Source organism: Cephus cinctus, unplaced genomic scaffold, assembly GCF_000341935.2.
Source record: "Cephus cinctus unplaced genomic scaffold, Ccin1 Ccin1_scaffold0025, whole genome shotgun sequence".
Taxonomy (NCBI): domain Eukaryota; kingdom Metazoa; phylum Arthropoda; class Insecta; order Hymenoptera; family Cephidae; genus Cephus; species Cephus cinctus.
This window is the reverse complement of record NW_014332773.1, coordinates 65,324-77,196: the sequence shown is the minus strand read 5'-3', so window position 1 is coordinate 77,196 and position 11,873 is coordinate 65,324. Positions and strand designations below refer to the sequence as shown.

The 11,873-nt window shown below is 37.7% G+C and overlaps 1 protein-coding gene across 4 annotated transcripts in view; it reads left to right on the top strand.

The window, feature by feature from the left end:
* The first annotated feature begins 2,761 nt into the window (after positions 1–2,761).
* LOC107267014 (neural cell adhesion molecule 2) overlaps positions 2,762–11,873 on the top strand; it is a 48,472-nt gene continuing 39,360 nt past the window's right edge. Inside the window, exons 1-2 of one of the 4 annotated variants that reach the window (XM_015738216.2) lie at positions 2,762–3,500; positions 4,074–4,189. The gene's annotated coding sequence lies outside the window, so the exon portion shown is untranslated. Of the gene's footprint in view, positions 4,190–11,873 lie in introns of all 4 variants that reach the window. The other 3 variants (XM_025084302.1, XM_015738197.2, XM_025084290.1) reach the window with 3 other exon arrangements.

The window sequence follows — 11,873 nt, the reverse complement described above, 5'->3', positions numbered from 1 at the left end:
CAGCGCAAAGTATTCTTCGATAGTGTCTGGAATCGAAAGGTTCTCAAACGAATAAGCTGATCGGTTTGAACGATCTTACGAACGACCTAGCCGTGACGTGACTGTCAAGATTTAGTATAAGCTGAATTTCGAAAAGGAGTTTTTACGGTAGATGTTTTTCATTGATTTTCTGTCACTTGTCGAAAGCTTAAATTGGGAGAGTTTCACAAACAACCCATGTACCCATGTACAGCAATTGTAAACAGAGTTTTCAAAATTTAAGCGCTAAGCTTGCAAAGCCAGGATGTCACGTTTCGTGTCTCTTAGATTGAAATATTCCTGTGAGGGTGTACATTGTCTTCGAAAGTTCGTCTAAAAGCTCACGCTTATTTCGATATCCCGTTATTTAGAGAAGCGAGGGTGACGAAACGAATATTTCTACCGGATATCGTAAATTATTGTGGTAAAATGATTTTACATAATATTCTTACCGACGAGTGGTAAAGCCATTAATTCCTCTTGAGCGACGCGAAAAGAGATTGTCGTACGCAATCGGCCTGAATGCCAATACAACATTTTTTAAAATTGCTCGATAGTCGTACACGGATAACTAACTTACATTTATTCCCGATCGTGAATCCAGGCTAAGAACAGTTGCTGCGTCTTATTTTTCATTTTGATTCTATCACAATAATTGTGAATTAAACAAACTTATTTGAAGGATTCCATAATTTTTGAGAAAAAAAATTATATGTATTTGTTAACTATGCAAAATTCTCAGATCCTCAAGTATATAAATGGGGTGTAGGAAGGAAATAATAAGAAGTAACGCTATTTCGATTCACTGTAAAATTAGACGTCGCTGTCGGATTTAAAACTCGAAGGAGAAACGCCCGGAGGAATTGCTCGAGAGGCAAATTGCACAAGCTAATGGAAAAAATGACAACTCCTAGGAGTCTAGCATGAGAATGTAGACTGTTCACAGTGGGGCAACGAACCCGGCGTATAGACGTAGACATTGAAACGCTGACAGGAGGACGTAAAAGAGATAGAATTTGCTGGGGACGTCCGAAGGAAGACAAGACAAGACCGTGTCGGGACCAAGCGAGTCTCTATAAAGATAAAAGGAGGAACAAGGAAAGGGTAGATAGGTAGCTAATAATATAAAAAGGCGTGGAGGCAGCGGAAATCACAAAAAGGGAGAACCTCCCGTGGAGATTCAGATTTCACTAAGAGAATTTCCCACCTCGAGGAAGGTTCGAAATGCAGAGAGGAATTTGTTAGGGAGCATTCAAGAATTCAACGATTCAAGAAAACGTTAAGTAACTCGATCAAGGGGCAGGATTCGCGGTTGATCGCTTCCCATTCGACGAAACCAGGATACGGCAGACTTTATTCGTAAGAATATCAAAAAGGAAACGTAGCCAACCTCTCCTCCCTAAAAAAGCAAGCAGACGCACACGACAAGCTCTTTGGGGTTTGATAAATGAGTACCAGAAATTTCCAAATCTTAATTGCGAGGAAATGGGATGTAATGACGTGAATTATTACCCAGAAAAAGATGCTGACTCTTATTACGGGAGAACTGAGACCTTTTAATCTGACCCGGAAAACGCTGATCCAAACCATTCCATTGCCAATCTGTTACGGATGCCATTTTTTATTTTCTAGTTGCAAGCCCACTTTGTATCACGACGTATCTATTGGAGGTGTAGTCGCGGCTGGTTGTTAAGTGTAGAAAACTCTGAAAAACTACAAGTACAAAAGACGAAAGGCTTTCACTGGTGATTTCAATGCGTGATTAAACTGCGAACTCGTTGGCTCGTCGTTAGAAAACTTCGGTTCAACCTTTTCAGGGTACCGAAAAGTCCTTAAATTTTTTATTTTTCATCCTTTTCCTTTTATTATTTCAAATGAATCGTGCTCTCGCTGCTACTTGGATCGTTACCTAATCCGAGGAAAAATGTTTCATACCGATTCAAATTTTCGAACATAGATGAAAATGAAATCACGATTACCAGTCGCAAAAAGAAACGCGAAAATAACGAAATTAATCACTGTGCTATTTCAATTGAAAGTCAATGGTCGCAAAAATTTAATCTCGTCCTCGCTTTGCGACAAAACTTGTTAGCCCCATTGGTCCCTATACTTCTCCAAACAATTTTGATACAATGCTCGAGCACTCGCTTTAAAAAATCGCAGGCTAATTTCCGGTCGGCAGACGAGTGCATATCTGCGAACTTTAATAACACACGAAGGTAGACCGTAACTAAAAAAATTGATCGATCACAATACTGCATTTCACTGCACGTCAATATATTTAGGAAAAAATAATTGCACTGTATATCATGAAATACCATAGTCTTTCTAAACGACTCAAAAATATATGAATTCATGCACTATGCATATACGAATTTAATAATTTAATGCTCCAACTTTATACTATTTCTATCCGAAAAATCACATTTCGCCGCGTGAAAGCTTTGAAAATGAAATGTCACTAATGACCAAGAACATCTATTCGAAATATACCAAAAGAATGGAATAGCAGCAATTATAACCAGCAATTCGTAATAGAAATTGGTAAATAATAGCCAAGCCAGTAGATACGTGAGCAAATACCTAGGTGAATGGGTCGATAGGTAAATAGGCAGGTAAGTGGGTCGATAGGTTAGCAGGTAAATATAGGTAACTAGTATAAGTAAATAGGCAGATAGAAGCTGCGTGGATCAAAGCGCATGCGTCAATTCCAGGACCGTTGAGCGGCAGTCGCTCTCCGCACTTGGACCGTGCAACATCGTGACCATAATTCGAAAAATCTGATCGTTGGGGAGTTTTGATCGTTATGATCGAATATATCGATATAATATTTTGATAAATAGTTACAGATATCGATAAGACGATCCAATTGATTAAACAATGAAAAATGCACGGGATGTCCGATGGATGTTATTAGGGTTCGATAAATCGAACTGAGATTGATCCCATCGTCATACCGGAAGAGTATTGACCGGAAACACTTGACGAGTCGGATAGCTCTTACGCGACGGGGCAAGTGCTTTTATTCGTACAATCTTAAAGTATCCCTCTTATTCTTCCTAGTTATCTACCCTACTTGGAATTGGAAGTAGCACTGTAGGTGCCCGAGGGCTGACACGAAGTTTCCTTATATTTCTTCGAAAGTGGTGCTCCATGGAAGTTTCGACAAACGTTTTTCGTGCCTCGTGAATCCGACAAGTTTCCGCCGCAGCGGGTGCCAACTGCCTGGCTGTATTCCCTCCGTATTACCCTTATCCGCCTATACCTTAAGACAGTCACTCGAATTTCGCAGCTACAGAGGTCCTTGTACATTTTCAACTGGAATTCTAAGAATTTTTGAACTAAACCCCTTGTCCACTTTAGCCGCGCAACTTTTAAGGGTATTTCTGGTATTTCTGTTTACGCATTCCACTACATTCAAAAGGTTTATTTTACCGAGGAATTCATTATCGGCGGAAATTCTTTGAAGTTTCCTATTCGAGGTAAATGATATACGTATATTTTTTGAATTTTTAACTACTTTTTACGTATGTTTTAGCCCTGAAAATCACTTTTAATTCAATATTCGCTGTAATAAAGATTTTAAAACATTATCATACACTATACACCGGATGACCGGAACTCGTATGAATGAATAACAATGGACCGATTTTATAAAAGTAGGAATGACTTCGTTTTCAAAATATAAGCGATAAAATCGGTTACGTACATCAACAATATTTATTCGGACGTGTAGAGAAACTCGTCGAATACGGAAATGTTATAGAAGGTAAACGAGAAATTACATCGGAGTTTGTTGCGGACACGTGATATGAAATTTACATTCGTGGGGTAATTCAAATTCTGCCAAGTAATTCATCCAACGTAAAAATTCTTACTCGAAAGGAAAATATTTTGTATTCTGTAATGTAAACGGATAATCAGCGCGCGCAGGTGCATATTAATCACTCAATATTACTATCATAATACACCTACTAAGGAGCGATTGGTAAACTGTAATTAATCTATGTATTCCATAAATTTAATAATAATAATAACAGTATAATGTAACATAGCCTAAATTGGCTATCAGCCAATTCAATCAATATGCAACTAACATGGAGAACCAAGTGATTCGGACGACGATACGTAACAGCAAAGAGATGCAATAAAAATCAAGGATAAACCCATGGTAAGATTTTTTCCTATATTACGTAATATTTATGGTTTTTAATTACATAGTTGACCAGTTACAACAAAGTTTTCGCAGCGGCTATACTTGAAAAATGGAAAGCATCTTTTAAATTCAATCATGTCATCCCTGAGAATGATTGCGATCGCGTGTGAAAGAGAATAAAAAAAGTTGTTCAATCTACACGAAAAAACGAAGAAAAAAAAGTTACGATAAATGTGTGGAAGGGTAGTGTTCTATTGCAGAAAAGTATATACTGTGGTGTGTGGGAAGGGCGTGGACACAGGGAATATTATTTTTATATAAAAAAATATAATAAAAGCAAAGCTGAGGCTCGTAACAAATTCCGACACAGACATATTCGCTCCAACCATTCGTAAGGGAAAGAATTTATACGAAAAAGACTATTGAAATTTATATTGGCTGGTGAAAGTATTTCTGCCCATTGGTTTGATTGCTTCCTGTGAATCTAAAACACATATAGAGGAAAAGTATGCAATTTTTATATCTGACTACTTCTCTCAATGGAATTTAAGGAATTTGTTATTATACTCAAACCTTTACACGCGTTCAAAATCATGATCTATTAAATAATTGTACACTTCATATTATTAAATTTATGATCAATATAGAGTAATCCAAAAGTTACGTCCAAATTTCGTTCCCTTTCCTTATAACTATGGATGGGGTTATGACATTCGAATTACCCTGTACATAATTATTTTTGAAGACGCTTCTGCTTTTAGCGATACAATAATTTGTACAGTACACATTTCTTGTAATTTTTGTCACAGTAATCATAATTCATATTTTCATGTTGACTTGCAATTTAAAATATAACGTTCATTATTTAGAAATTTTTATGGAAAATTTTTACTTTCAGGTTAATACAAACTCAATCTTACGCATTTGTATCGTATAATAAGTAATTTTGAAGCAACACGTTGTTGTTTAAATTAGAGTGATTGAAGAGTGGGATTATACAAAATGTACCGTTCTAATAAACGATGACTATGATCGTTATTTTGTGATTTTGTCATGTTAATGCAAATTATGTGCCAACAATTTTATGAGACTCAGTAAATACTTACGAGGCAAGGGAGGAGCTTTTTGATTAACTCAGATTGACATAATGTCATTGAAAAAAAATTCATTCGTTCGTTAGCAACTTTGATATTAAAATAATTCATCTTAATCAAATTCTATTTCTTCAAAAATTAAACAAAATTATAAAATAGTATATATTATTAACAAACGTCTCAATGCCTTTGAACGTAACTCCGAGTTAATCGGTATTCTTTTCAATCAAAAATATTTCGGGACAACTTTCTCTGAAAGCTTTAGTTTCAGTGAATATAAAAAGCTTGAACTGCAAAAAGTACATTCATTTCCAGTGATTGAATCTTGTTATAAAATATTAAAGAATCATGTAGATCCATCGTAAAATTCAATAAAAACTTATTAAAACAGAAAATTGTATACGATCCTGAAATTACTTATTGTTAGTATCGACTATCGCGTATATCGGAAATGAAAATAGCTGTGACGCGTAATCCATATTGCTCTTTTTTGTAAAAAAAAATCGTGCATGCTCGAAATAGCAATTTTTACCTCCGTTAATATTTTCTCGCGTAGAATAGAAACTCAACGCTTTGCAACGAGGTAGGGGTTCGTCCAATTTACGAAGGAACGACGAGACATGGCGTCGTGACGCAAGAAGTACCGATACGTCAAATAGTTACTGACGTGGAAAGCGCAAAATTCCACGAGGGCAAGAACAAATAACCCCACCAGATTTTTTGTACTTTTCCCTGAATCAGCGCGCTACTTCTATAAAAAGACTGATAAAAAGGTGAACGGTTCAACTTGCCCTGAGAATTTGAATAAAACCTAGCTTCCCTTGGATTGGTAGCTCCTTTTTCGCGTCCTCCCCTCCCCTCCCCCGTCTCCCGGCTATTTCCGATGCCCATTTCGGGATTCTCTCGCTCCCACAGGAAGCCAAGAGTGCCACAGCATTCTAGCTGATTCATAAAAAGCTCTACGTACTGTAGACCCGAGGCTTCACGATATATGGACATCCATGAATATCACTCCGAACTCTCTTTCCTTGACTTACTTTTTTGTTCCCTCTTCTTTCTCTTCAGCATCCCTGTACAACCCAGCAGTATCATCGCCACACAGTTTCGTGTTCTTAGTGTCCCTTTGCGACTACCTGCCACCCCCATTTCCCGATTGAAGTTATCATTTCTTGAGAGCCACCACTCGCCAGATAGGTCTTGTGAAATATTTGTATGAACGGTCATCGTCTTCTTTATTTCTGAAAAATTTATCAGAGGATAATAAATCTCTTACTTTGAATATCGATGTCGGATGGAGTGGAAAAAGCATGTAACGTGTATTCCCAAAGTTTTCTGTAATCGAATAAATAAGGAAACAGACAGAGCAAGAGATAATATTTTGAGAGTAAATTCTGTTCAAGATTGAGTGTACCTTCGTTATAATATTTTTATCAGTCTTATCACTTCGATTGCCAATAACGCTAAGTATTTTACGGGGAAAATTTATGACGAAATGATAGGACACAGACAACAAAAATTCAATATAAAACTCTGCTATTTCTCCCGTAAGCTCATCACCGATGTGCTTCACGTCAGCTATCGTATGCAAGAGTCTGGGGGACCGTTCATCTCGATAACATATTACGGTGACAGTGAATGATAGATACACGAGAAAAAACATCAGTTGAATCAAAAGGCAACAACAGAGATTGAATGTATTACGCGTGACTGCGATGACGTAATTTTCCAAGTGATAAGGTGGCACGGAAGCCTGGAAATATCAAGAGGACTGTAATCGAACCTCTCTCAGGACGAAGAGTAGCGCCCCGTTATTTCAGAGAAATAACGAGAAAACCAAGTCGCTGCAATTTTTCTATCCTTACCGTTAACGGTATAAGCTCGCAACTATGTAATACGGACAGAGTTTCAACTGCTCAAGTATACATAATGATATACATGTGCAGAATCATGTTTTCCGAAAGGTATGGAAACGTCCATCGGATCCGTTACGTCACCTTCACGATCCCGGCTGTTTTTCCTAACAGGCAAGTGAACTTCCCTGACGTCGATTGTAAGCGGCTAGTAAAAGTTAAGGGTTCCCGCCATTAGCATAACTCGAGGAGTTTTGGCAGGGCGTAGCTGGTTAATCTCGTAGCGGTCGGCATCCGCAGCGTGTTAAGATTTTGGATGTTGCTGAGGATGGCAGGTGGAAAACCCTCGTAGCTTAATTCAGCATCAAAAATTATGGAGGGCAGTATCATAGCAATGTAATGAAGTTATCCGCAGTAGCAGCTTATCGTGCGGGTATCCACGGTCTTGCGCAAGTCACTCACTCAGTGGGAGTGAGTAGGGGATAGGAGCGAAGCGACAGGAGACGGCTTAAATAAAGCACCATTATATACAGAGCAGCTCTGTTCCATTATTGTACAAGGCTTGTATGTATTACTTCATCTTTTTTTTAATACTTATCTCCTCGATTTTTCAGAATTCTTCCTTTTTTTCCTTCCTCTTTGCCGCAATCCCTTTTTTTTATCTTCTAGGGAACATTCCCATCCACTTGCCAGCGCCTCGCAAACTCCATTTCCACGCGCGTCAGAAACCGTTGTATATCAATCTTGGTCTCGGGGTCATCTGGGGTCAGAAGGAACGAGCTTCCGGTTCTATTTGTTTAATTGTCAGATCCTCTGAGTAATGACTATGTCATTGCTGATTATTGTCATGCCGTAGATGGTGTCTGCTGTTTCGAGATTAAATGTATGAGAACCTCCGTAAGATCTATATAGTTTTCGTTGTTATACGTGAAATCACATATTAGGGAAATTCACGTTTTATTTGTGTATCGCACACGAGTCCCGGTTTGCTTTGAAAAGTTTCTCTGGATACTCAAACAAGTTAATCATCGCTTTGATCGTGATCACGTCATCGGTGTTATATTTTTAAATTCGGCTGAAAGCTTCACGTCGCTTTTTCGTACACGAGTTATCGATTAGAGGGTTTAATATTTGACGTTTTGCAAGCTAGTCGTATTCAAAAAAAATATTGTATTTTTTGAGAACCGATCCTATATCAAGGATACTATCGTTAATTGGGAAATTAACATATGCCGATACAGGTGTACGAGTCTATCAGTGCCGAGCTGCGAATCTAGCATTAATTATAATCCTCCAATCGAGCTATTGGACAATTAAATTAGCCGTTAAATGCAGTTGTAATCGTATTGGGATTATACTATGTAATATAACACTCTTTTTCTATTAAACATTAATGGTAAAACACAATAACAGAGAAAACACTACCAAAATAAGATCTTTGAACAATTCGAGCTTGAACGTATAATCGATGATATGCGGATATAAAATAAAAGGAATCTAATATAGATAAATGCCGTTTAAAACAAATTACTAAATTTCGCTAACGCACGCACACTATATTTAACAGTATATTAACATAGAGAATCGTGGTGACAATTCTTGTGTTTACGTGATCGTGATAAGCCAGCCGTAACCAGGAAGCTTCCAATATACAGCACCTCGTGTCTTTCCAGAATGCGATTTGTTTCTAATAAAATCCAAGCCGAATAAAATACTCCTACGTTGACCACGGGACAATGGCCCAAATACCTAAGAGAGTGATGGAAAAACAAATCTAATAGAATAACGTCCTTATAAGCAATTTCTATATTCTTTACTATAAATACCTGCTGCTTCCGTATTCACTGCCTACAGGCAAATGGGAAGAGCAAGACTTTTCCCTTCGCGAAGCTGCTAAAGTTTACACTAAGTGGGAGGACACGAATGTGCTGGCATCTGGACTAAATTCGGCGCGCAAATATAATTGTCGCGCTACAACTATAGCTATTGCATCTAGGTAAAACGATTCTATCATATTTATCAGTGGATATGTGGTGGGCACTAAATATGATAATGGAGGAAGATCAAACATAGGCATGTGTGAAATTTAGACTCTGGTCACATACGAGAATCGCTTCCACTCTGTGTTTTGCCACTAGGAGCGGTATTTGCATTGTCTGAACTCGTTAATGTAATTATAAGCCAACATTTACCCCAGCCGCAAATCTGTTTGGAGACTGCGAGATGGAGCCTATGAAATCATATCCTATCAACATTTGATCAATCTCATCTCGCAGACGAAAATATTACGTTAATTTTTGCAAATGCCATGTAAAAGTTCTTTTGACAAATTACTTGGCGTCTGACCAGTGAAAAAAGAAAGTGTAGAAAATATAAAACCATGTTCTCAGATCGAGACAGAAAGATGGCGCCGGGAAAATGGAACTAAGGAAATCGGAATGTCGTTTATTTTTCAGACAAGAGACGTTACGTATTGGCTCGGCTGCGGGTATTTTTCATGTTACACACTCGATGCGCGCTACAGTTCCCGGGAAAATTGCATAGAAAATCCATTTTAGTAACGAACTTTTCTATAGCCCGAGAACGTCGGTACCTCGTTTAATAACAAACAGCATTAAAAGTATTTTTAATGCACAATTTTTCTATACAAATCCCAATTTTTTTAATTATAGGGATTATACCTAATCACTCTGATTTTTCGTGCACGAATAGAATGAACATCACCGTATGCTAAGTAAATATCAGTCTAATCATCTCCAGAGCATCCAGCCGCACGTTGAATTATTAACCTAGGGATTTTACCGAGCACGGCGCTTGTCTCCATAACCTACTGTGTCTACATATCGATCTACCTTCTCTAAGAGCAGCTGAACTATGGTAATGCCAACTTAATGAATATTCTTTAAACAAAACCATAGGAAATAAAATTAATGGCAGGACAAGTATCTGGACTAATTTGTTCGTGTAATAATATACCAATACGATTAAAAGGATGAATTAGCGTAACAGCAGATTAATTATCAATATTCGCATAATACATATTGCAGAATTATCAGGTTAGTATAAATTCTAAAGGGGATCATTGTAAAAATCGAATCGTTTCAGTGCAAGTAGGAGACAATGAATGTCAAAAGATTTCCCAGACAGTAGTATCGGAGTCAGAACAATAAATCCTTACGAATCCGTTCGTGAAACAGCTTCGAGCTAGTAGAGAGTTTCTCTGAGACAAAGTGAAATACGTCGGTAGTCATAAATTCTTTATATCAGAGCTTTTCTAGACTTTGCGACGAACATAGATCGAATATTCAATGTAAACGGATATTCAAATAATTCGATTCAAATAAATAGCTGAGATACTTGTGTGCGCGAATTCCAGAAAAAAAATTTAAGAATACGGTATTTTATCGGTATCATCATAAAAAGTATTTTGCAATATTAGCCAGAATTCCGTGAATAAACATTTTTAATGAGGCAAGAAATTTTATTCTCAAATATTCATGGTATTTACGATCTTATTATATACCTACTGCGTAATCCTGCAAGAACAATAACGAACTGATAATTAATGTAAATAAGTCGACATCCGAAATGCCATTAGACATGGCATCTGCGTTTATCAAATGTAGGTACATGAAATTCACAACGGCTCGCACGTACAATGATCATCCAGCTTAATATTAAGAGAACTTCTGGCTCGGGGCTAAGGAAGGCATTGGTACGAATTCATGAAACAGAGGGTTGAAGATAGGAAACTCCAAGACCATATGTATGTATTTCGGAGACTAGGGTCTAGAACTTTAGGATATATACCCAAACATAATCCATAGGAGTAACAATAGATTTGTACTAAAACCCATAGGACTCAGGACTTATCTTAAATATTGTACAGTACATTCAAAATGTACAGTGTATATTCAAAACGTGGATATGTATATCGACAAAAAACTAAAGAATAATGTATAGACCTTAATGTAGATTCCGATTCTCTTTCAACCTGGAAAAGCTTCCTAGCTTCGATTCGTCTATTCCGTGAACGACGATAAAGCTCCTGAGAATAACTCCAGAAGCCTCAGAGCGCGCATACACAAAAACTCTACAGATACTCGGGACATACATGCCTTATACATATATAGATATAGAGCTACTATAGAGTAACTATACGCAATGGATTTTGTGAGCAGCACGTTTTCGCTCTAGCGCTGCGCCGAACCAATGGGAATGGTATCGATCGAAAACGAGCAAAAGGAAATTCCAACAGTTTCATCTTTACACACGCGTCACGGCTGTATACGTCAGATTTGTCATGCCGGATGCCAATTTGATATTAAAAGAATTTATAACTGCGTCATCGTCGTTCGGAACGGAAGAATGAAAAGAAGAACCTTCATTCTTAGTATCAACCCCTAACCCATCCTTAATGAATCTCAATCAACAAAACAATGACCACTCTTTACTTTAAAGGGTGCAGAAATATCTCCCTAATTAAAAGTTTTCATTTCTCATTGGGTAATAACGATTATTCAAATGGTGAATATCGCATTTGCCGGGAAGAAAAGCAATGGCAGCTCATTGCCACGTTAAAACTTTACCTACTGCGATTCCACTGCAATCTTTATTTATACGGGATCCCAAGGTTGTTGGGAAAGAATTGAAATCATAATCGCAGAGTGGCTGCGATTGCCTCCTCGACCTTTTCCACCACTTGCTAGCCCTTCAGCTTCACGACCCTCTGACCCTTCTGCTCCCCCCCCCCCC